This window comes from Bombina bombina, chromosome 2, assembly GCF_027579735.1.
Source record: "Bombina bombina isolate aBomBom1 chromosome 2, aBomBom1.pri, whole genome shotgun sequence".
Lineage (NCBI taxonomy): Eukaryota > Metazoa > Chordata > Amphibia > Anura > Bombinatoridae > Bombina > Bombina bombina.
In genome coordinates, this window is record NC_069500.1 from 367,953,837 (window position 1) to 367,976,984 (window position 23,148).

Here is a 23,148-nt window from a genome sequence, read left to right on the forward strand (position 1 = left end):
AAATGCTGCTGCGCCTCACATGTGTATTATGGCTAGCAGTGAAGGGGTTAATTAGGGAGTTTGTAGGGAGCTTGCAGGGTTAATTTTAGCTTTAGTGTAGAGATCAGCCTCCCACCTGACACATCCCACCCCCTGATCCCTCCCAAACAGCTCCCTTCCCTCCCCCACCCCACAATTGTCCCCGCCATCTTAAGTACTGGCAGAAAGTCTGCCAGTACTAAAATAAAAGGGTTTTTAAAAATAATAAACATTTTTTTGCATATTTACATATGCTACTGTGTAGGATCCCCCCCCCCCCTTAGCCCCCAACCTCCCTGATCCCACCCAAAACCGTTCTCTAACCCTCCCCTCTGCCTTATTGGGGGCCATCTTGGGTACTGGCAGCTGTCTGCCAGTACCCAGTTTGCAAAAAAATATTTTTTTTTATTTTTTTTTGCCCGGTTTTTCTGTAGTGTAGCTTCCCCCTCCCCACAGACCAACCCCCACCACCTAACTGATTGCTTTTTTATCCGATTTGTTTATTTTTTTATACTATTTTTTTCCATTTTCCTACACTATTTTTTCTGTGTGTAGCGGTTCCCACCGGCTCCCTCCACGTGCACGCGCCCGCCCCCCTGGCATCCCCGCCCACGATCCCGCCCCCCTCCACACCACTAGGGCCATCGATGGCCGCCACCCGCCTCCCGGTCCGGCTCCCACCCACCAACGCTGTAAGCCACTGATCTCCGGTGCAGAGAGGGCCACAGAGTGGCTCTCTCTGCACCGGATGGCTTAAAACGGTTATTGCAGGATGCCTCCATATCGAGGCATCACTGCAATAACCGGAAAGCAGCTGGAAGTGAGCAGGATCGCTTCCAGCTGCTTTCCACACCGAGGACGTGCAGGGTACGTCCTCAGGCGTTAACTGCCTTTTTTTTTAGGACGTACCCTGCACGTCCTCGGTCGTTAAGGGGTTAAAGCCCCCCACAGTGTTTGTTGCTACTACCTCTTGAGGAAGTTTATTCCATAAATCAATCACTCTTTCTGTAAAGAAGTGCTTCCTCAAATTACTCCTGAATCTACTACCCTTTAGCTTGAACTCATGACCCCTTGTTCTTGAATTTTCCATTTTATGTAAAATGCCCACAGCCTCAGTTTTACTAATCCCTTTAATGTACTTGAAAGTTGCTATCATATCACCTCTTTCCCTTCTTTCCTCTAAGCTATACATATTTAGGTCATTGAGCCTATCCTGGTAAGTTTTATTTTGTAGACCATGTACCATTTTGGTAGCCCTCCTTTGCACAGATTCAAGTTTGTTAATATCCTTCTGAAGATATGGCCTCCAGAACTGCACACAATACTCAAGATGAGGCCTAACTAATGATCTATAAAGTGGCATAAGAACCTTACTATTTCTGCTGCAAATACCTCTACCAATACATCCAAGCATTTTGCTAGCCTTACTCGCTGCATTACTACATTGTTTACTAAGTTTTAAATCATCTGAAATAATAATTCCCAAGTCCTGTTCCTCATCTGTAACAGTCAGTAAAGTGTCATTGAGTCTGTAATTAACATTTTGATTTTTCTTCCCTAAATGCATTATTTTACACTTTGCTGTGTTAAACTTTAGATCCCAGTCGTTTGTCCAATCCTCCAATTGTTGTATATCACTTCTCATTTTGTCTACCCCCCCCCCCCTGGAACATCCACTCTGTTACAAATTTTTGTATCATCTGCAAAGAGACATACTTTCCCCTGTAGCCCTTTGCTGATATCGCAGATAAATATGTTAAACAAAACAGGCCCCAGAACTGACCCCTGAGGAACACCACTAGTAACAGCCCCCTCTGCTGAATGAACTCCATTTACTAAGACACTTTGTTTTCTGTCCTTAAGCCAGCATTCCACCCAGTTCACAATTTTTGAATCTAGACAAAGGAGATACAGTTTGTGAATTAGTTTATTGTGTGGGACGGTGTCAAATGCTTTGCTGAAATCTAGATATGCTACATCAACTGCTCCACCCTTGTCTAATACTTTTGTTACATAATCAAAGACATGATCTCCCTGAAGTAAAACCATGCTGATTTTGGTCCTCTAAATTGTTTGTCTTTATGTAAGTCATAATTCTTTATTTTAAGAGGCTTTCCATTAATTTCCCTACTACTGAAGTTAAACTAACTGGCCTGTAGTTGCCAGATTCTTCTCTAATGCCCTTTTTTATGAAGAGGTATTACATTTGTTATTCTCCAATCATCTGGGACAGCTCCTGTTAATAGTGACTGATTAAACAGATCAGTTAATGGGACAGTTAGCACTGATCGAAGTTCTTTTAAAACCCTTGGATGAATATTATCAGGACCCACTGCCTTTTTAACATTTATTTTTGATAATGCTAACAAAACCTCATCCTCTGTAAAAAGATTACTGTTAAGCTTGTTTCTATTTTTCATAGCATCCCTTAATGTAGACATTGTATCTTCACAATCTTTTTTTAATTGCCACACATATCTTTTAAACTTATAATAACCTCTTAACAATGGTTATCACCTTTAGTTCAGGCCAAACCCTCTTGCGCAGTGCACAGCAACCATTTTTTTGCAGAGTACACACTATGGATAGCATTCATGAACTGATGGATGGACAGCGGTTTGCTCACACTAATCTGTTATCCCGGGATTGCAGAATGCACTGTATTTAACTTTGCACAAGTGTTTACTTGCACAATGTCGCCCCCCTCTACTTGTGCAATGCCACCCCCTGCTTGCTCTAGCCCAATGCTGCACGAGTAGGGGGTTGTCAATCACCCCGGGACGATTTCATCTGCCAGCTAATAGCTGGCATACTGGTTAGGAAGCTGCGGTCTGATGACCGCTTTAAGCCTGCAACGATCGGCCTATGTATAAAAGTACATAAACAAACACTCATACAAATATTCACACTCTAGTCTCGATCACGCACACACATACTCTCACACACACTCAAAGACTCTCACACAAACATTCTCTCTTACACACAAAGACAGTCACTCTGTCTTTCACACACAGACTCAAACACACATAAAGACACTGACAAAAACACACACACACACACTCTCACGCCACAGCTAAGCATAGTTTGGGAGTCATCACTCAGTAAGAAAAGTACTAGTACAATACTATTAAGCAGCATGTATTTGCACCACATTTCCCACCAAATCCAGACATTTGCAAAAACGCTAGGATTTACCATCACTAGAATAAAGTGTAGTTTCAGTAATCAGTTACTTAAAGGGACACTGTACCCAAAAATTTTCTTTCGTGATTCAGATTGAGCATGAAATTTTAAGCAACTTTCTAATTTACTCCTATTATCAAATTTTCTTCGTTCTCTTGCTATCATTATTTGAAAAAGAAGGCATCTAAGCTTTTTTTTGGTTTCAGTACTCTTGACAGCACTTTTTTATTGGTGGATGAATTTATCCACCAATCAGCAAGGACAACCCAGGTTGTTCACCAAAAATGGGCCGGCATCTAAACTTACATTCTTGCATTTCAAATAAAGATACCAAGAGAATGAAGAAAATTTGATATTAGGAGTAAATTAGAAAGTTGCTTAAAATTTCATGCTCAATCAGAATCAGGAAAGACATTTTTTGGGTACAGTGTCCCTTTAAAAAGGGTGCTTAACTCACCCTGTCTGTGGTAGCTCACTAAAGTCCGAGCCTCCGGCCATCCACAGAACATCGCACGGCTATTGAGTTAGAAGTAGAAACGTCTCCTCATTGGTAAAGAGCACTGTTCTGTGGGCTGCCGGAGGCTCTGATTTTAGGGAGCTGCCGCCGGCACAGAGTTTAGCACCCTTTTTGTATTAAATGATAACTGAAATTACAGTTTATTTTTAGTGATGATAAATCCTAGCATTTTTTAAATGCTCGGATTTACCATCACTTTCAGATGATCTCATTTGCCATGTCTTTGAAATGAGAGAAATTAAAGGGACACTGAACCCAAACATTTTGTTTTGTAATTCAGAAAGAGCATGCAATTTTAAGCAACTTTCTAATTTACTCCTATTATCAATGTTTCTTTGTTCTCTTGCTATCTTTATTTGAAAAAGAAGGCATATATGCTTTTTTAGGGTTCAGTACTCTGGACAGCAATTTTTTATTGGTGGATGAATTTATCCACCAATCAGCAAGGACAACCCAGGTTGTTCACCAAAAATGGGCTGGCATCTAAACTTACATTCTTGCATTTTAAATAAAGGCACCAAGAGAATGAAGAAAATTTGATAATAGGAGTAAATTAGAAAGTTGCTTAAAATTTCATGCTCAATCTGAATCATGAAAGAAATTTTTTGGGTACAGTGTCCCTTTAATGTATACAAAATGTAAGCTATATTCTACTTCATGATGAAGAAATAAATGTACCAGGGAGTTATTTCTTTATAATAATTATTATTATTATTATGTTGACAAACTGGGTGAAAGTATAGCCTCCCTATCAAGCAATACTGTCACTCTTTCAGTCCAAGGCAATCAAACTTGATTAAACTGTCAACCTAGGTTCCATAATTTTGGGAAAGTTTTTCGCTGAGATTCCCAGGAACCAAGTGGTTAATTTTAAGGGACATGATACCCAAATGTTGAAGCACATGAAAGTGATGCAGCATAACTGTAAAAAGCTGACTTGAAAATATCACCTGAGAATCTCTCTGTAAAAAAGAAAAATATTTTACCTCAAATTTCACACCCCACTGTAAAGAGACTTTAAGCAGCCAGTCAGGATGCTTGTCCCAGGATTTGCAAGGAAGTCTGAATCTGGCATATGCAGGCACAGTCACGTTATTTACTTATTGTGCTTAAGTAAGTTCTATGAAATCTCATGAGCAAATGGCAAAGCATTATCTCAGCACTGCCATTGTTTTTTTTGTTTATTTTTCAACTTGCATTCATAATTTTATATATATATATATATATATATATATATATATATATATATATATATATATATATAAAAATAATTTTTTTAAATCAAATTCCCTTGCTAAAATGATCCAAAACAGATAAAAACCACTACATGCTAAAAAAATGTGCTTAATCAATAAACCAGAAAAGCAAAACACTCACTGCACCCATAACCTCCCTGTTTAAATAATTTGAAAGAACATACACACACATCTCTATGGTTTTGAATCACAACAGGTTAATTGCACGCACCACTTATTACCATCACCGCACATTATTAAAAGGGATCAATCAATGTACAGGCCATTGAACCTGTGATGTAATCGCTAAACCAACAAAATCGCCATTTTGTTTGTCATTAAAGGGATACTAAACCTAAATTTTTTCTTTCATGAGCCAGATAGAGCATGCAATTTTAAAGGGACAGTAAACTATAAAATTGTTTTTCCCTTAATGTGTTTCCAATTACTTTTTGCTTTCGTAAGGCTTATTTGTGTATATGAATTAGCTTATTTTGTTTTTTGAAGCCACAACCTAATAAAATGAGTTGAGCTTGTAGGTATAATCAGATATCATTACTTTATCACATTGTATAAATATACCTGCTTCTTTATCTTATATCTGTCCATAAACCAATCACCAATACTTGGAGAGAACAATGAAAAATTAACATTTTATTACCTTATATCTTCTATAACCCACTGGGAGTGTAATTTCTTCTACTGGCTGTGTTAATATAGCTTGGCCTCGAGGCCAAAAACTTTCAGGATGGGTGGGAATACCACAGGCTAAATACACTCAATTCAATTCAAATGCCAATATAAGGGTAATGGAAATACATGTAAACAATGTAATAAACTCCAGCAGGTAAAGTGGATTATTGGGAACAAATTAAAGGGGAGAAAATGTTTGAGTAAACTGTCCCTTTAAGCAACTTTCTAGTTTACTCCTATCAATTTTTCTTCGTTCTCTTGCTATCTTTATTTAAAAAAAAAAATAAAGGAAAAAAAGGGTCTCCAATAATGCAGAAAAGTCCTCTTTATTAGGTTACATGGGATAAGATCTAATAAAGAGGACTTTTCTGCATTATTTGAGACCCTTTTTCCTTTATTTTTCTCTACATAATGGTGAGTTTCGGCAGTTCTCACTGTGGGACTTTAATTGGTGTTGTGCTGGTATCTATCTCTACAATATCTTTATTTAAAAAGCAGGACTTTAAAGCTTAGGAGTCAGCCCATTTTAGGTTCTACACCCTGGATAGTGCTTGCTTATTGGTGGCTACATTTAGCAAACCAATAAGCAAGCATAACCCATGTTTTCAACCAAAAATGGGCCAGATCTTACGCTTTACATTCCTGCTTTTTAAATAAAGATAGCAAGAGAACAAAGAAAAATTGATAATAGGATTAAATTAGAAAGTTGCTTAAAATTGCATGCTCTATCTGAATCATTAAAGAAAAAAATTGGGTTTAGTGTCCCTTTAATCCTGGGCCTTTTTTTTAATTTATTTTGTATTAAATAATGGAGAGATTAATGATGCAGATGACAATTTTGTGTTTTCAGCAGGTAACAATTTTAAAGCTTCAGGGGTATTAACCTCAAAAGCATTTTAGTATCTTTATCACCAGAAAAACACAGTGACAATAGTCGCTGAAAAGTTATAATCTACTGTAAAAAAAGAACAAGGTTGTGTGATCAATCCTATAGCCAAGGTAAGTAGTGTGTACTTAAAATGCTGTAAATAGTTAAATCATTGTACTTTTTGCACGAGAACGACCCTTTAATCATTTTGACCCTGTATTAGTGATAGAACACAAAAGCCCTCATTACAATCCATTAGAGTGCCTTTAAAAAAACGTTATATTCAGCTTCCATGGTTTTTTAGTTCCTATATATTAAGTAGAAGGACTTTTAAATGGGAGAGCCCAAATAAATAGATGATATAACCAAAACACCAGCTAAATATGCAAGAAAAAAAAGGAAGAAACTGTCTTTTTGTGGGGTTTCTGCACACCTATGTGGAAACAAAACACACAGGGACAATGGAACATGGAGGCTATTTCATTCATAAAGATGGCTGCCTAACGTGTCTGAACAAGTTTTTCAGTCAGTTTGTGATGTGTGTGATAAACATATTCAGGAAGCAAACAGAAAACATTTTGTTGGGATTTTCAGTTCTCAGAGCAACCTAGCAAGCAGGGCCTAAGCGCCCTTTAACACTATACAACAAAGTAGAATTCTTTGCACTTAATAATTAAAAGCTGGTTAAAGAGCAACTGAGAAGAAACCACAGCCAAATTAACACTGTCATTATTTTGACACAGTAACGCAGATATCTTTAAAAGCATACATATTATTAACTTTGTGTTTAACCTACCTGGAGAATAAAATGAATGTTGTAAAAAATATATATAATATTATAATAAAAAATAATAATTATAATTATATATATATATATATATATATACACACACTTTATGTCTGAGGACGGATCGTAAAGTTCCCAATAAAGTGAATATACTTGTGGATGGAATTCCTTTGAAGTGCGCTTTCCTTGCTTATATATATATATATAGTAAAGAAATGGGGATGCACTTGCCAGGATTTCCAAAGTTACCTTTAATGTAACATTTCGGGGTGTTACCCCATTTGTCAGACAATACAAAATAACATTGTTATTTTGTATTGTCTATAGGGATAAAGATACTAAAATGCTTTTGAGGTTAATACCCCTGAAGCTTTAAAATTGTTACCTGCTGAAAACACAAAATTGTCATCTGCATCATTAATCTCTCCATTATTTAATACAAAATAAATAAAAAAAAAGGCCCAGGACTAAAGGGACACTAAACCCATTTTTTTTCTTTAATGATTCAGATAGAGCATGCAATTTTAAGCAACTTTCTAATTTAATCCTATTATCAATTTTTCTTTGTTCTCTTGCTATCTTTATTTAAAAAGCAGGAATGTAAAGCGTAAGATCTGGCCCATTTTTGGTTGAAAACATGGGTTATGCTTGCTTATTGGTTTGTTAAAAGTAGCCACCAATAAGCAAGCGCTATCCAAGGTGTGGAACCTAAAATGGGCTGACTCCTAATCAATCAATCTCTCTCTTCCTTCTTTCATTTCCCTCCCTTTTAGTGGGCGGTGGCCTGCTGGAGTTTTTGTGGGTGGAGCCACATGTATTGTGGGTGGGGCTGGATAGAGTCAGGTATGTAGTGGGTGGAACTGGGACACAGGACATTTCCCCTAATGGGGAAGAGTAGCTCTTTTCTCATTATTTTGGACTTAGCTTCTTAAAACAACCTTCCCCCTCTTGAAAACAATAGTTGTTGTTCACTTAAAGTGACAGACTAGTCAAAATTAAACTTTCATGATTCAGATAAAGTATGCAATTTTAAACAACTGTCCAATTTACTTTTATCATCAAATTTGCTTTGTTCTCTTGGTATTTTTTGTTGAACGCTAAACCTAGGTAGGCTCATATGCAATTTGACAGTTTTTCACAGCTTGACAGCGCTAGTTAATGTGTGCCATATAGATACCATTATGCTCATTCCTTTGCAATTATTTATGAGTCAGCACTGATTGGCTAAAATGCAAATTTGTAAGGGGGAAGTCTGCAAAAGCTTAAATACAAGGTAATCACTGAGGTAAAAAGTGTATTAATATAACAGTGTTGGTTATGCAAAACTGGGAATGGGTAATAAAGGGATTATCTATCTTTTAAAACAATAACATTTCAGGTAGACTGTCCCTTTAACTTACAATGGTTATTTATGATGTTAGTGCAGTGTTTGAAAATTTAAAAAAATGTAAAAACTAGAAAGTTACTCACAATTAGCTGAAATTGTTAATTGCACATGTCATGCAATAATATTTAAGGCAAGGTAAAGAAAAAGACATTGCATTATATAAAAGTTATTACAGAGACATTCCAGAGTAAAAATAAAATGATCTATTTCATTACAACATCTAATATTAAAAAAAAAATCACAATTTGTACTATACATTTAACTCCTTTAAAAGGGTTAAGCACATAGTCAAAGCTGCACTCCTATTCTGCTTCAGATGAGGATACAGTGACGGAAGCATTCACGTGCATGCCTGCCTCTCATTTGCTCATCAGCTGTTCCCTCATTGGGAGTTGCAAAGGAAGATAGCTTTGTTTTACTAGGTGTTTTACCACTGCAACAGCCAAAGGAATTAATATGACAATGAAAAGCTTTAACTTAATGGAGTATTTTATTTTTTACACTAAATCATCCCTTTAATACTTAATTAATTAGCTATAATGTCTTTAGTCGTGTATACATGTTGCAAAGGTCTCTTAACACCCCCTTGAATAACCTGTTTCTTATATCTTTTGTAACTATATTTCCATTTTATATCAATTATATAATGTGAGAAGTGTTTTGTTTTTTTAAATAACTGAGGCAAAAAGTCACCAAAGCTTGTGCACTAGATTTTCGTACGTAAATGCGTATGGGTTAAAATAGAGACCTTTGTAAACTCTAGTCCAGATCTGAGTTGGTTTGAACTCATTTAAATTGTTCATAATGTTGATGCACATTTTATGATCACAGTACACTAACAGAAGACACCGCGTGAGCGCATATGAATAAAGTTTAACAGTTATTATAGTCTAACACAAAGACATGACAGTCACTGGTCTCTGAGAAAATGTTAGTTTTAAACTAGGGATGGGCGAATGTGTTGAAAGTGTAATGCGTTTGGTAGAATGAATAGTCCTGTTGACATTCGTTTTGGACAATCGAATGTTGATAAGAATAAAAATCCATTAAAATTCGGTAATCGAATGTTATTTCTGTTTTTCAAATGTTACTTTCGTTTTCGAATGTTCATAATTAGATTGAAACAAACGATACAAATATATAAATGTCAATGTTTCTATTTTGAATATTGCTTAATTTAAATATTACATTTTAAGAGAGCATTAGAAATACTATTACAAACATATCAATTCAAATTTTCCAAATTTGAATATTGCATAATTTCAATCGAATTAGAAAAATTTGAATCAAATATTACAATTAAAGAAAGCATTAGAAATACTATTACATTAAATGAATTTTAGAATGTTGTACAAACATTCGAAATTCAAAACGAAAGAATGTGTTAAAATTCTAATGTTGTAAAATATTCGCCCATCCATATTTTAAACTTACATAGACCAGTGACAGCCATGTCTGTGCAAATCCAGCACTTCCTCCACAGGCTAAATGTTGTAACAGTCAAATCAATTATTTACTCTTAAACTGGGAGAGTCATGAACAAGCAGTTCAAATGTAATGATTATGTAACTTTAAAGATGCCTTTTATTCTAAATGATATGACGTTCCATTGCTTTTGTTGTTTATTTTGTTTTCTGCTGCCCTGGACCCTGTGAAAACAACGGCCCCCAGAGTTAAGCCCAACCCCAGCAATGTACGCACATACATTTCCCAAAAGGGCAAGAGAAGCACGGGGGTAACAAACCCCAACTACACAACCAGGGACTTATTCATTTGTAATAAAATGAATAAACAAAACATTTGAAGAATACGGGATATAAGCATAGAACTACACTACAAAGTTTCCTGCCCCCTAAAACCCGTCGCCTTTGGCACAAGCCTAGTTAGCCTAGGTCAAAATACACATTGACTGCACTAATTATCAGTGTATTTACAGTAGGTATTAGTAATTGTATAGTGGCTGATATGGATATTACCAAGGACAATGTCACTGCATCATGTTAAATACAATGTTGCTAATTAATAACCTTACTTGAATGCCATAAAACCCAATAAATACACAAGACAAATGACAACACATATGCACTGGTACAGACAGACCAGTTTGTGGAATAATAGTCTAAAATTCTAAGACTACAGTGAACCTAAGAGAAGATACAACTGGGCACAGGAAAAGACAATGAGCTGTAGTGATCATTTTGTACATGGTCAGGTGGCAAAAATGCAGTTAAAAATGTATCACCATTCCTGAAATAGAATTAAAAGATAACAATAACTGATACAAATAACTGATAATAAAAGATAAAGTGAATCTGTAATTCACCACCAAACATCCTTGAGCTAACCATGTCACTTGCGTGTTCTTCACCACGTTATATGAACTGTCTGAATTAAAGGGATAGTAAAGTCCAAATTAAACTTTCATGATTCAGATAGGGCATGTCATTTTAAACAACTTTCTAATTTACTTTTTTCATCAAATTTGCTTTGTTCACTTGTTATTCTTAGTTGAAAGCCAAACCTAGGTAGGCTCATATGCTAATTTCTAAGCCCTTGAAGGCTGCCTCTCAACTGAATGCATTTGACAGTTTTTCACCACTACAGGGCGTTAATTAATGTGTTTCATATAGATTACATTGTGCACATGCACATGAAGTTATTTAAGAGTCAGCACTAATTGCCTGAAATGCAAGTCTGTCAAAAGATCTGAGATAAGGAGGCAGTCAGCAGAAGTTTAGATACAAGGCAATAACAAAGGTAACAAGTATATTAAAGGGACAGTAAACCTTAAAAAAAATGTTATATAATTCTGCACATAGTGCAGAATTATATAACATTACATTAGCCAAACGTTTTAAATCATAATATTGCCTTTTTATTTTTAAAAAATATTGCCGTTTTACAGACCCGCTCTCTGGGCTCTGCTGAGCGGGTCTGTTGTTTTTACTGAGCGCATCGGGCCAGCTGTATAGTCACAGCCCGGCCCGACCGCGCCATTAGACACAATGCAGCTCGCTCCTGCTCTGTCTGACAGCGGGAGCGAGCTGCATTGTGTCTAATGGCGCGGTCGGGCCGGGCTGTGACTATACAGCTGGCCCGATGCGCTCAGTAAAAACAACAGACCCGCTCAGCAGAGCCCAGAGAGCGGGTCTGTAAAACAGCGATATTTTTTAAAAATAAAAAGGCAATATTATGATTTAAAACGTTTGGCTAATGTAATGTTATATAATTCTGCACTATGTGCAGAATTATATAACATTTTTTTTAAGGTTTACTGACCCTTTAATATAACAGTGTTGGTTATGCAAAACTGGGGAATGGTAAATAAAGGGATTATCTATCTTTTTAAACAATAACATTTTTTGGTGTTTACTATCCTTAAGGGCCTTTAGCCCAAAATGTTGTTGAAATGTTTTTGAGACAGCCACCATAATAAAGTTTCTTGCATTTTTATCATAATTTATACCTTAACTTACTATGAGCCAGATTAGGAGAGAAGTGGTAATTATCAATCTCGCTTGTGCGCCAACCCCTGCTAGAAGTAAGCTTTTTGCATGCGTTGGATACCACATATATTACAAATTAAAGCACAAAACGCCAAACTTACAATATCGCTATCATGTTAACGTATTCCCCCACTGACTTCAAAGTGGAACTAACACCCTACTCGTGTGCATACCCAAATGCATATTCTCAAGTGCGCTAGCCCCACATAAAATATTAATATTTAAATTGCAATGTTCTTCACACAGAAGAAATTGCTCTATTTCTTCATAAATACATATATTTCTATATGATTTTTTTTTGGTAATATTTATTTTGTACAACTTTTTTGCAGAGCGTAACAGTTAACCAGAGCTCTGAGAATGTTATAACACGAGACTTGTTAAATTGAATTGCACTCGAGCAAATAAGTTTACTTTTAACTAGTAATATGCATGCTACTACCGACAAGCGCAAACACCCGCGATTAACCCCTTATCGTTATCGCTCATGCATAACAGTTCCACTCGTAATCTGCCTTACATTTTTGATGCATTTGGTTAGGTAGTTTTGCAGGTGCTGCCAGTGACTTGCTCACTTATTAGACTAGTTTTATGATATAGGTGCTGTGCTCATTAAGCTGTTTATTACATAAACTATTTGAAGCGACATATAGTATATAAAGTTCTTTAGTTACAACGAATTCCCTTTTTAACTATGTGTTTATCACCTTTAAAAGGTTTAAACACTAAGGGCCAGATTACAAGTTAAGCGTAAAATGTTGCTTTCGCAAAGGTGATATTGGCACTCAGTTTAGTAATTCCAGCGCATGCAAATGTGCGCTGGTATTACAAGTTAGGTGCAATGCGAACACGACCTCATGTTAGCATTGCACTGAAGCATTGCATTCACTAGAGCACGGTACCATCAAACATGGCATGAGAAATAGCACAGAGAAGGGGGTAAGTCATGCAGCGATGGGCAGCAAATATAAAAATATATAAATATATGAATAAACATATATATTTACAGGGAACACACAGTTCTCATAGACCGCAATGTAAAGGCACTTTTCACTTTTTTTTTTTTTTTTTTCTAACACCCCACACCCGCCAACTTTAGCTTTTTATAACTGTTTCATGCAGTTAATTTATTAAAAAACAAAGATCCTACTATTTTTATTTTTTAATAACGGTTACTACACTGTATTTTGGGGGCAATTGGGGCACATTTAAAAAAATTAACCAGAGGTCTGACCTCTGGTTAATTTTCTGAGCGCTTATTGCTACCGCAAGATCACTGGCTGGTTATTTATTGAGTACCCGTAAACGGGAGAATTTTCCTGTTTACAGGTGTGCAATAAATTAGCGTTCCACTTGTAATATAGCCCTAAGTCAGTGTAGCGATTTTAAAACACCTTGATTCTGATCTAAATTAGGATAAAGCTGGTCAACTAGTAAAACTAATTGTAAAAAGAAAATACAATATAGTATATAGAAATAAGCTCCACAATTGTAAATAAAAGCTAGGATAAAGCTGGTGACTGGAGCATACACATGCACTACTAATCCTTACTGGTTCACCAGCTGTCTATATTAAAGGGACATAATACTCATATGCTAAATCACTTGAACGTGATGCAGCATAACTGTAAAAAGCTGACAGGAAAATATCACCTCTTCAGCTCACACTAGTAAGTGTTCTGTGAACTTTTATACTTCAACTGCTGTCCTGTTGCTTTGCCTTGCTGTGATCTCATAAGGGTTCACTGAAATCTTGTAAGATTTCATAGTAATCTTCCTTAAACCTAATAGGAAAATAACAAGACTGTGCCTTCACATGACAGATGCACACTCCCTTGCAAGTCCTGGGGCTGCTTACAGCCTCTTTACAGTGGGGTGTGAATACTTAGCAAATGTTGAGGTAAAATATCTTCCTTTTTTACATAAAGATGTTTGGGTAATATTTTCTAGTCAGCTTTTTAAAGCTATGCTGCATCACTTTCAAGCGCTTCAACATTTGGGTATCATGACCCTTTAAGTGGACCAGTAGCACAGCTTAGAAAATTTAATAAACGATTTTTCGGGGGTTAAATTCAAAAGAAAGTTATTTGACTAAAAATAAAAAGCTTCAACAAAACAGCATTTTATTTTTACTCTACAATGTCCCTTTAAGAACCCAATGTCTCCTTTTTTATAAAGAAAACAAGAACAATTAAAAAAAACATTTTGATTAATTATATGCAATAGTTCTTTACATATGTCTATGTTTTTGTGGGATTTTTGGCAAAACTAGACATGGGAAACAGAAGCAAAGAGAGAGACTAACTGCAAAGACAATCGGGTAAAAAAATATTAAGTCTGATGTAAAAAAAAAATAGAGTTTATGAATTATGATTTTAAGTATTTGATCTCACACAAATGGAAAGTAAACAATGAATCTAATGTACATAACGTAGTGTAACTAACATACAGTATTGCTACTGCGGTATCACACCAGAAGTCAAACTATGTAAGCATAATGCAGGTGTTTACAAATTATATTACACACAGGAACCATCCAAGCAACTTTGTAGCCAGTCACACATTTTGGAGGCAATGCAGGATATATCTCTATAAATGCTGTAGAATTAATAAGAATGTTAGTAGCCAGAACTAAAACTTTATCAGCTATGGCTCTCTAGATTCTGGAATTTGTCAAGCCCTGGAAAATGCCAAGGCTACCATATCGATTTTATACACACTGTATAATATATTATTTGTAATGGAAATAGCTTAAGCTGGGAATATAATCAAAACATTATTGGTAGCATTTAAATGGACATGAAACCCAATTTTTTCTGTCATGATTCAGTTAGAGCATGCAATTTTTTTTTACATCTTTCCAGTTTACTTTTATTATGCAATTTGTTTAGTTGTCTTGATACCTAGGTAGGCTCACGAGCTGCTGATTGGTGGTTGCACATATATGCCTCATGTTATTGACTCACACAGTGTGAAAACTAGCTCCCAGAAGTGCATTGCTGTTTTTTCAACAAAGGATACCAATAGAATGAAGTAAATTGATAATAGAAGTAAACTGGAAAGTTGATTAAAATGACACTCTATGTGAATTAAGAAAGAAACATTGAATTGCACTCGAGCAAATAAGTTTACTTTTAACTAGTAATATGCATGCTACTACCGACAAGCGCAAACACCCGCGATTAACCCCTTATCGTTATCGCTCATGCATAACAGTTCCACTCGTAATCTGCCTTACATTTTTGATGCATTTGGTTAGGTAGTTTTGCAGGTGCTGCCAGTGACTTGCTCACTTATTAGACTAGTTTTATGATATAGGTGCTGTGCTCATTAAGCTGTTTATTACATAAACTATTTGAAGCGACATATAGTATATAAAGTTCTTTAGTTACAACGAATTCCCTTTTTAACTATGTGTTTATCACCTTTAAAAGGTTTAAACACTAAGGGCCAGATTACAAGTTAAGCGTAAAATGTTGCTTTCGCAAAGGTGATATTGGCACTCAGTTTAGTAATTCCAGCGCATGCAAATGTGCGCTGGTATTACAAGTTAGGTGCAATGCGAACACGACCTCATGTTAGCATTGCACTGAAGCATTGCATTCACTAGAGCACGGTACCATCAAACATGGCATGAGAAATAGCACAGAGAAGGGGGTAAGTCATGCAGCGATGGGCAGCAAATATAAAAATATATAAATATATGAATAAACATATATATTTACAGGGAACACACAGTTCTCATAGACCGCAATGTAAAGGCACTTTTCACTTTTTTTTTTTTTTTTTTTCTAACACCCCACACCCGCCAACTTTAGCTTTTTATAACTGTTTCATGCAGTTAATTTATTAAAAAACAAAGATCCTACTATTTTTATTTTTTAATAACGGTTACTACACTGTATTTTGGGGGCAATTGGGGCACATTTAAAAAAATTAACCAGAGGTCTGACCTCTGGTTAATTTTCTGAGCGCTTATTGCTACCGCAAGATCACTGGCTGGTTATTTATTGAGTACCCGTAAACGGGAGAATTTTCCTGTTTACAGGTGTGCAATAAATTAGCGTTCCACTTGTAATATAGCCCTAAGTCAGTGTAGCGATTTTAAAACACCTTGATTCTGATCTAAATTAGGATAAAGCTGGTCAACTAGTAAAACTAATTGTAAAAAGAAAATACAATATAGTATATAGAAATAAGCTCCACAATTGTAAATAAAAGCTAGGATAAAGCTGGTGACTGGAGCATACACATGCACTACTAATCCTTACTGGTTCACCAGCTGTCTATATTAAAGGGACATAATACTCATATGCTAAATCACTTGAACGTGATGCAGCATAACTGTAAAAAGCTGACAGGAAAATATCACCTCTTCAGCTCACACTAGTAAGTGTTCTGTGAACTTTTATACTTCAACTGCTGTCCTGTTGCTTTGCCTTGCTGTGATCTCATAAGGGTTCACTGAAATCTTGTAAGATTTCATAGTAATCTTCCTTAAACCTAATAGGAAAATAACAAGACTGTGCCTTCACATGACAGATGCACACTCCCTTGCAAGTCCTGGGGCTGCTTACAGCCTCTTTACAGTGGGGTGTGAATACTTAGCAAATGTTGAGGTAAAATATCTTCCTTTTTTACATAAAGATGTTTGGGTAATATTTTCTAGTCAGCTTTTTAAAGCTATGCTGCATCACTTTCAAGCGCTTCAACATTTGGGTATCATGACCCTTTAAGTGGACCAGTAGCACAGCTTAGAAAATTTAATAAACGATTTTTCGGGGGTTAAATTCAAAAGAAAGTTATTTGACTAAAAATAAAAAGCTTCAACAAAACAGCATTTTATTTTTACTCTACAATGTCCCTTTAAGAACCCAATGTCTCCTTTTTTATAAAGAAAACAAGAAAAATTAAAAAAAACATTTTGATTAATTATATGCAATAGTTCTTTACATATGTCTATGTTTTTGTGGGATTTTTGGCAAAACTAGACATGGGAAACAGAAGCAAAGAGAGAGACTAACTGCAAAGACAATCGGGTAAAAAAATATTAAGTCTGATGTAAAAAAAAAATAGAGTTTATGAATTATGATTTTAAGTATTTGATCTCACACAAATGGAAAGTAAACAATGAATCTAATGTACATAACGTAGTGTAACTAACATACAGTATTGCTACTGCGGTATCACACCAGAAGTCAAACTATGTAAGCATAATGCAGGTGTTTACAAATTATATTACACACAGGAACCATCCAAGCAACTTTGTAGCCAGTCACACATTTTGGAGGCAATGCAGGATATATCTCTATAAATGCTGTAGAATTAATAAGAATGTTAGTAGCCAGAACTAAAACTTTATCAGCTATGGCTCTCTAGATTCTGGAATTTGTCAAGCCCTGGAAAATGCCAAGGCTACCATATCGATTTTATACACACTGTATAATATATTATTTGTAATGGAAATAGCTTAAGCTGGGAATATAATCAAAACATTATTGGTAGCATTTAAATGGACATGAAACCCAATTTTTTCTGTCATGATTCAGTTAGAGCATGCAATTTTTTTTTACATCTTTCCAGTTTACTTTTATTATGCAATTTGTTTAGTTGTCTTGATACCTAGGTAGGCTCACGAGCTGCTGATTGGTGGTTGCACATATATGCCTCATGTTATTGACTCACACAGTGTGAAAACTAGCTCCCAGAAGTGCATTGCTGTTTTTTCAACAAAGGATACCAATAGAATGAAGTAAATTGATAATAGAAGTAAACTGGAAAGTTGATTAAAATGACACTCTATGTGAATTAAGAAAGAAACATTGAATTGCACTCGAGCAAATAAGTTTACTTTTAACTAGTAATATGCATGCTACTACCGACAAGCGCAAACACCCGCGATTAACCCCTTATCGTTATCGCTCATGCATAACAGTTCCACTCGTAATCTGCCTTACATTTTTGATGCATTTGGTTAGGTAGTTTTGCAGGTGCTGCCAGTGACTTGCTCACTTATTAGACTAGTTTTATGATATAGGTGCTGTGCTCATTAAGCTGTTTATTACATAAACTATTTGAAGCGACATATAGTATATAAAGTTCTTTAGTTACAACGAATTCCCTTTTTAACTATGTGTTTATCACCTTTAAAAGGTTTAAACACTAAGGGCCAGATTACAAGTTAAGCGTAAAATGTTGCTTTCGCAAAGGTGATATTGGCACTCAGTTTAGTAATTCCAGCGCATGCAAATGTGCGCTGGTATTACAAGTTAGGTGCAATGCGAACACGACCTCATGTTAGCATTGCACTGAAGCATTGCATTCACTAGAGCACGGTACCATCAAACATGGCATGAGAAATAGCACAGAGAAGGGGGTAAGTCATGCAGCGATGGGCAGCAAATATAAAAATATATAAATATATGAATAAACATATATATTTACAGGGAACACACAGTTCTCATAGACCGCAATGTAAAGGCACTTTTCACTTTTTTTTTTTTTTTTTTTCTAACACCCCACACCCGCCAACTTTAGCTTTTTATAACTGTTTCATGCAGTTAATTTATTAAAAAACAAAGATCCTACTATTTTTATTTTTTAATAACGGTTACTACACTGTATTTTGGGGGCAATTGGGGCACATTTAAAAAAATTAACCAGAGGTCTGACCTCTGGTTAATTTTCTGAGCGCTTATTGCTACCGCAAGATCACTGGCTGGTTATTTATTGAGTACCCGTAAACGGGAGAATTTTCCTGTTTACAGGTGTGCAATAAATTAGCGTTCCACTTGTAATATAGCCCTAAGTCAGTGTAGCGATTTTAAAACACCTTGATTCTGATCTAAATTAGGATAAAGCTGGTCAACTAGTAAAACTAATTGTAAAAAGAAAATACAATATAGTATATAGAAATAAGCTCCACAATTGTAAATAAAAGCTAGGATAAAGCTGGTGACTGGAGCATACACATGCACTACTAATCCTTACTGGTTCACCAGCTGTCTATATTAAAGGGACATAATACTCATATGCTAAATCACTTGAACGTGATGCAGCATAACTGTAAAAAGCTGACAGGAAAATATCACCTCTTCAGCTCACACTAGTAAGTGTTCTGTGAACTTTTATACTTCAACTGCTGTCCTGTTGCTTTGCCTTGCTGTGATCTCATAAGGGTTCACTGAAATCTTGTAAGATTTCATAGTAATCTTCCTTAAACCTAATAGGAAAATAACAAGACTGTGCCTTCACATGACAGATGCACACTCCCTTGCAAGTCCTGGGGCTGCTTACAGCCTCTTTACAGTGGGGTGTGAATACTTAGCAAATGTTGAGGTAAAATATCTTCCTTTTTTACATAAAGATGTTTGGGTAATATTTTCTAGTCAGCTTTTTAAAGCTATGCTGCATCACTTTCAAGCGCTTCAACATTTGGGTATCATGACCCTTTAAGTGGACCAGTAGCACAGCTTAGAAAATTTAATAAACGATTTTTCGGGGGTTAAATTCAAAAGAAAGTTATTTGACTAAAAATAAAAAGCTTCAACAAAACAGCATTTTATTTTTACTCTACAATGTCCCTTTAAGAACCCAATGTCTCCTTTTTTATAAAGAAAACAAGAAAAATTAAAAAAAAACATTTTGATTAATTATATGCAATAGTTCTTTACATATGTCTATGTTTTTGTGGGATTTTTGGCAAAACTAGACATGGGAAACAGAAGCAAAGAGAGAGACTAACTGCAAAGACAATCGGGTAAAAAAATATTAAGTCTGATGTAAAAAAAAAATAGAGTTTATGAATTATGATTTTAAGTATTTGATCTCACACAAATGGAAAGTAAACAATGAATCTAATGTACATAACGTAGTGTAACTAACATACAGTATTGCTACTGCGGTATCACACCAGAAGTCAAACTATGTAAGCATAATGCAGGTGTTTACAAATTATATTACACACAGGAACCATCCAAGCAACTTTGTAGCCAGTCACACATTTTGGAGGCAATGCAGGATATATCTCTATAAATGCTGTAGAATTAATAAGAATGTTAGTAGCCAGAACTAAAACTTTATCAGCTATGGCTCTCTAGATTCTGGAATTTGTCAAGCCCTGGAAAATGCCAAGGCTACCATATCGATTTTATACACACTGTATAATATATTATTTGTAATGGAAATAGCTTAAGCTGGGAATATAATCAAAACATTATTGGTAGCATTTAAATGGACATGAAACCCAATTTTTTCTGTCATGATTCAGTTAGAGCATGCAATTTTTTTTTACATCTTTCCAGTTTACTTTTATTATGCAATTTGTTTAGTTGTCTTGATACCTAGGTAGGCTCACGAGCTGCTGATTGGTGGTTGCACATATATGCCTCATGTTATTGACTCACACAGTGTGAAAACTAGCTCCCAGAAGTGCATTGCTGTTTTTTCAACAAAGGATACCAATAGAATGAAGTAAATTGATAATAGAAGTAAACTGGAAAGTTGATTAAAATGACACTCTATGTGAATTAAGAAAGAAACAAATTTGGGTTTTATGTCCCTCTAAGTTTGCCATCTTGATAACAAAAACAGTGTGTTGCAATACAATTTACCAATGAAAGGGTTAACTACATTTATGCAAAGTACTGACATTACTGCAGACAAAATCTGCAGGTGGTATCCTAAAAATGTAAAGCACAAAAGATGCATTTTGTATTAGACTTTTGTATTCAAAATATGAAAAAAATCCAAACATATTTTCAAAGTTTGTATATTTGCAGTCAACAAAGGAACCTGTAGTGAAATATACTTTGTTTGGTATTTCAACTGTTTTAACTTCTGAAAAATAGGTTGTCATTTTAAATGTTAAAATTACAGTTTTATTTATAATGTCTAAATGATAAAGTTTGTTTAATTTCTTTTACAAGCAAACTTCTTTCCCCCAACAACAAAAGGAAACCTAATAACTTTGAATATGCTAAATAAGCAGATTGTAGATACAGGTTTAGGATTGCAGGGCTGATGTCATTGTTTAAACCCTGGAGATATGAGCAGGTCATCAGCATCACTAATAGATAAATCACTGCTCTCTTTGTCTGCTCCATTAAATAATTATGGAATTATATGGCGATTTTCATAACAATGCATTTGCTTTAAAATACAAATGCATAGCACAGTCTTAAAAGAATAATAGAATACCTTGCAATAATCGTTTACAGGGGTTATAGATAAGAAATGTTACATAAAGGTGTTCAGTTATCTGTCTATAATGAATTCGCTTTGTATCATCTATATTTTTATATAGGCACAGCATATTAATAAGTAAACTCCCTAAGAGTCAAACATCAGGCCAGCTTTGCACAGAACAACACTGGTGTTAAACCCAGATTAAAAAGCCCATCTGAGACATAATAGGGTACCAGAATTTTACATACAGGTTGAACATTGCTATACATCTGCAATGCAGCTTCCTCGGTACCTATGATCTTACCATAGCCTGCGAAGTTATATTTATATGGGGCTATGAATGCAGCAATTCCCATCACTCACCTAAGGGTTTCAGCACCACGTGTAGAGGGTCAGCTCATTAACAAGTACCCAAATCTGGGGCTGACATTCTCAGGATGGTTCTACAGCAAGGTCCCTTCCATCTATAAACGCTATGCAGCCAAGTGTCCCCACCCTGTGACAGGAGAATCACAGCACTAGGATGCTCTCCAGCCCCTCATCCTCGTGTGATCACTACAGAAAACGCCCTTCTCATCCCTTGGGGGTTTATATGGATCGTTTATTTCAAGGCGATGCCCCAAACAAGCATGACGGGGATAGGAGGATGGAAGATGTCCCTCCCATCAAAACCAGATCAAAGGGAGGCTGGAAATCAGATCCTGCTGAGAGAAGGCTCCAAAAATAGAGCCAGCAGATATGAGCAAATCAGGACAATGCGACATACACAGAACCAATGTCATATAATACGATATACAGTTAGTTGATGCATATACTATATATATATAAGATGGTAACTATAAGGATGCAGAGATCCACCAGCTCTCAAAATGATGACAGGATGCACAAGTCCCTTTAATTGGGTCAGACATACAGGACGATAATGCAATGTAATTCGCACAAGACACAGTGAATACGAGTTTCTTTAATATAAGCAGATCATCTGATGAATTGTTCATATACTGTCTGCATTTAATTCCCAGATCATAGTAACCTGACATGTTCACTGAACGCAGAATGCCTCCGCTCTCTATAATACACTGTAGTCTTGCGATCTCAGGTTTAACCACTTGGTTGCTGAAGTGGGTGTAACACAGTAGGCATAGCTCGCAGCTCTCTGTTATTCAGTGACTTTAGTTTTGTGCCTTTGTAGTATCATAACAAGTGCACTAATCTTGTATGGGATTGAGAGGGTAAGAAGATTCCTATTTATTTACTGTGTCATCTAGCCAGCCACACTACCAGGCATTACAATCATCTACCAGCCATTACCGTGTCATTTAGCTAGCCAGACTACCAGGCATTACCCTCATCTAGCCAGACCTACCAGGCATTACCGTGTCATCTAGCCAGACCTACCAGCCATTACCGTGTCATCTAGCCAGACCTACCAGGCATTACCGTGTCATTTAGCTAGCCAGACTACCAAGCATTACCCTCATCTAGCCAGACCTACCAGGAATTACCAGTCATCTAGCGAGACTACCAGGCATTACCAGTCATCTAGCGAGACTACCAGGCATTACCAGTCATCTAGCGAGACTACCAGGCATTACCAGTCATCTAGCGAGACTACCAGGCATTACCAGTCATCTAGCGAGACTACCAGGCATTACCAGTCATCTAGCGAGACTACCAGGCATTACCAGTCATCTAGCCAGACCTACGAGGCATTACCAGTCATCTAGCCAGACCTACCAGGCATTACCAGTCATCTAGCCAGACCTAC

General features: G+C 36.1%; 1 protein-coding gene across 5 annotated transcripts in view; it reads right to left on the reverse strand.

Annotated features, from left to right (window-relative positions):
• CCDC92 (coiled-coil domain containing 92) overlaps positions 1 to 23,148 on the reverse strand; it is a 161,311-nt gene that overhangs the window by 59,020 nt on the left and 79,143 nt on the right. Inside the window, exon 2 of one of the 5 annotated variants that reach the window (XM_053701821.1) lies at positions 21,744 to 22,081. The exons of 3 other annotated variants lie outside the window; for them this stretch is intronic. The gene's annotated coding sequence lies outside the window, so the exon portion shown is untranslated. Of the gene's footprint in view, positions 1 to 21,743; positions 22,200 to 23,148 lie in introns of those variants that run through there. One more of the 5 variants, XM_053701822.1, reaches the window with a different exon arrangement.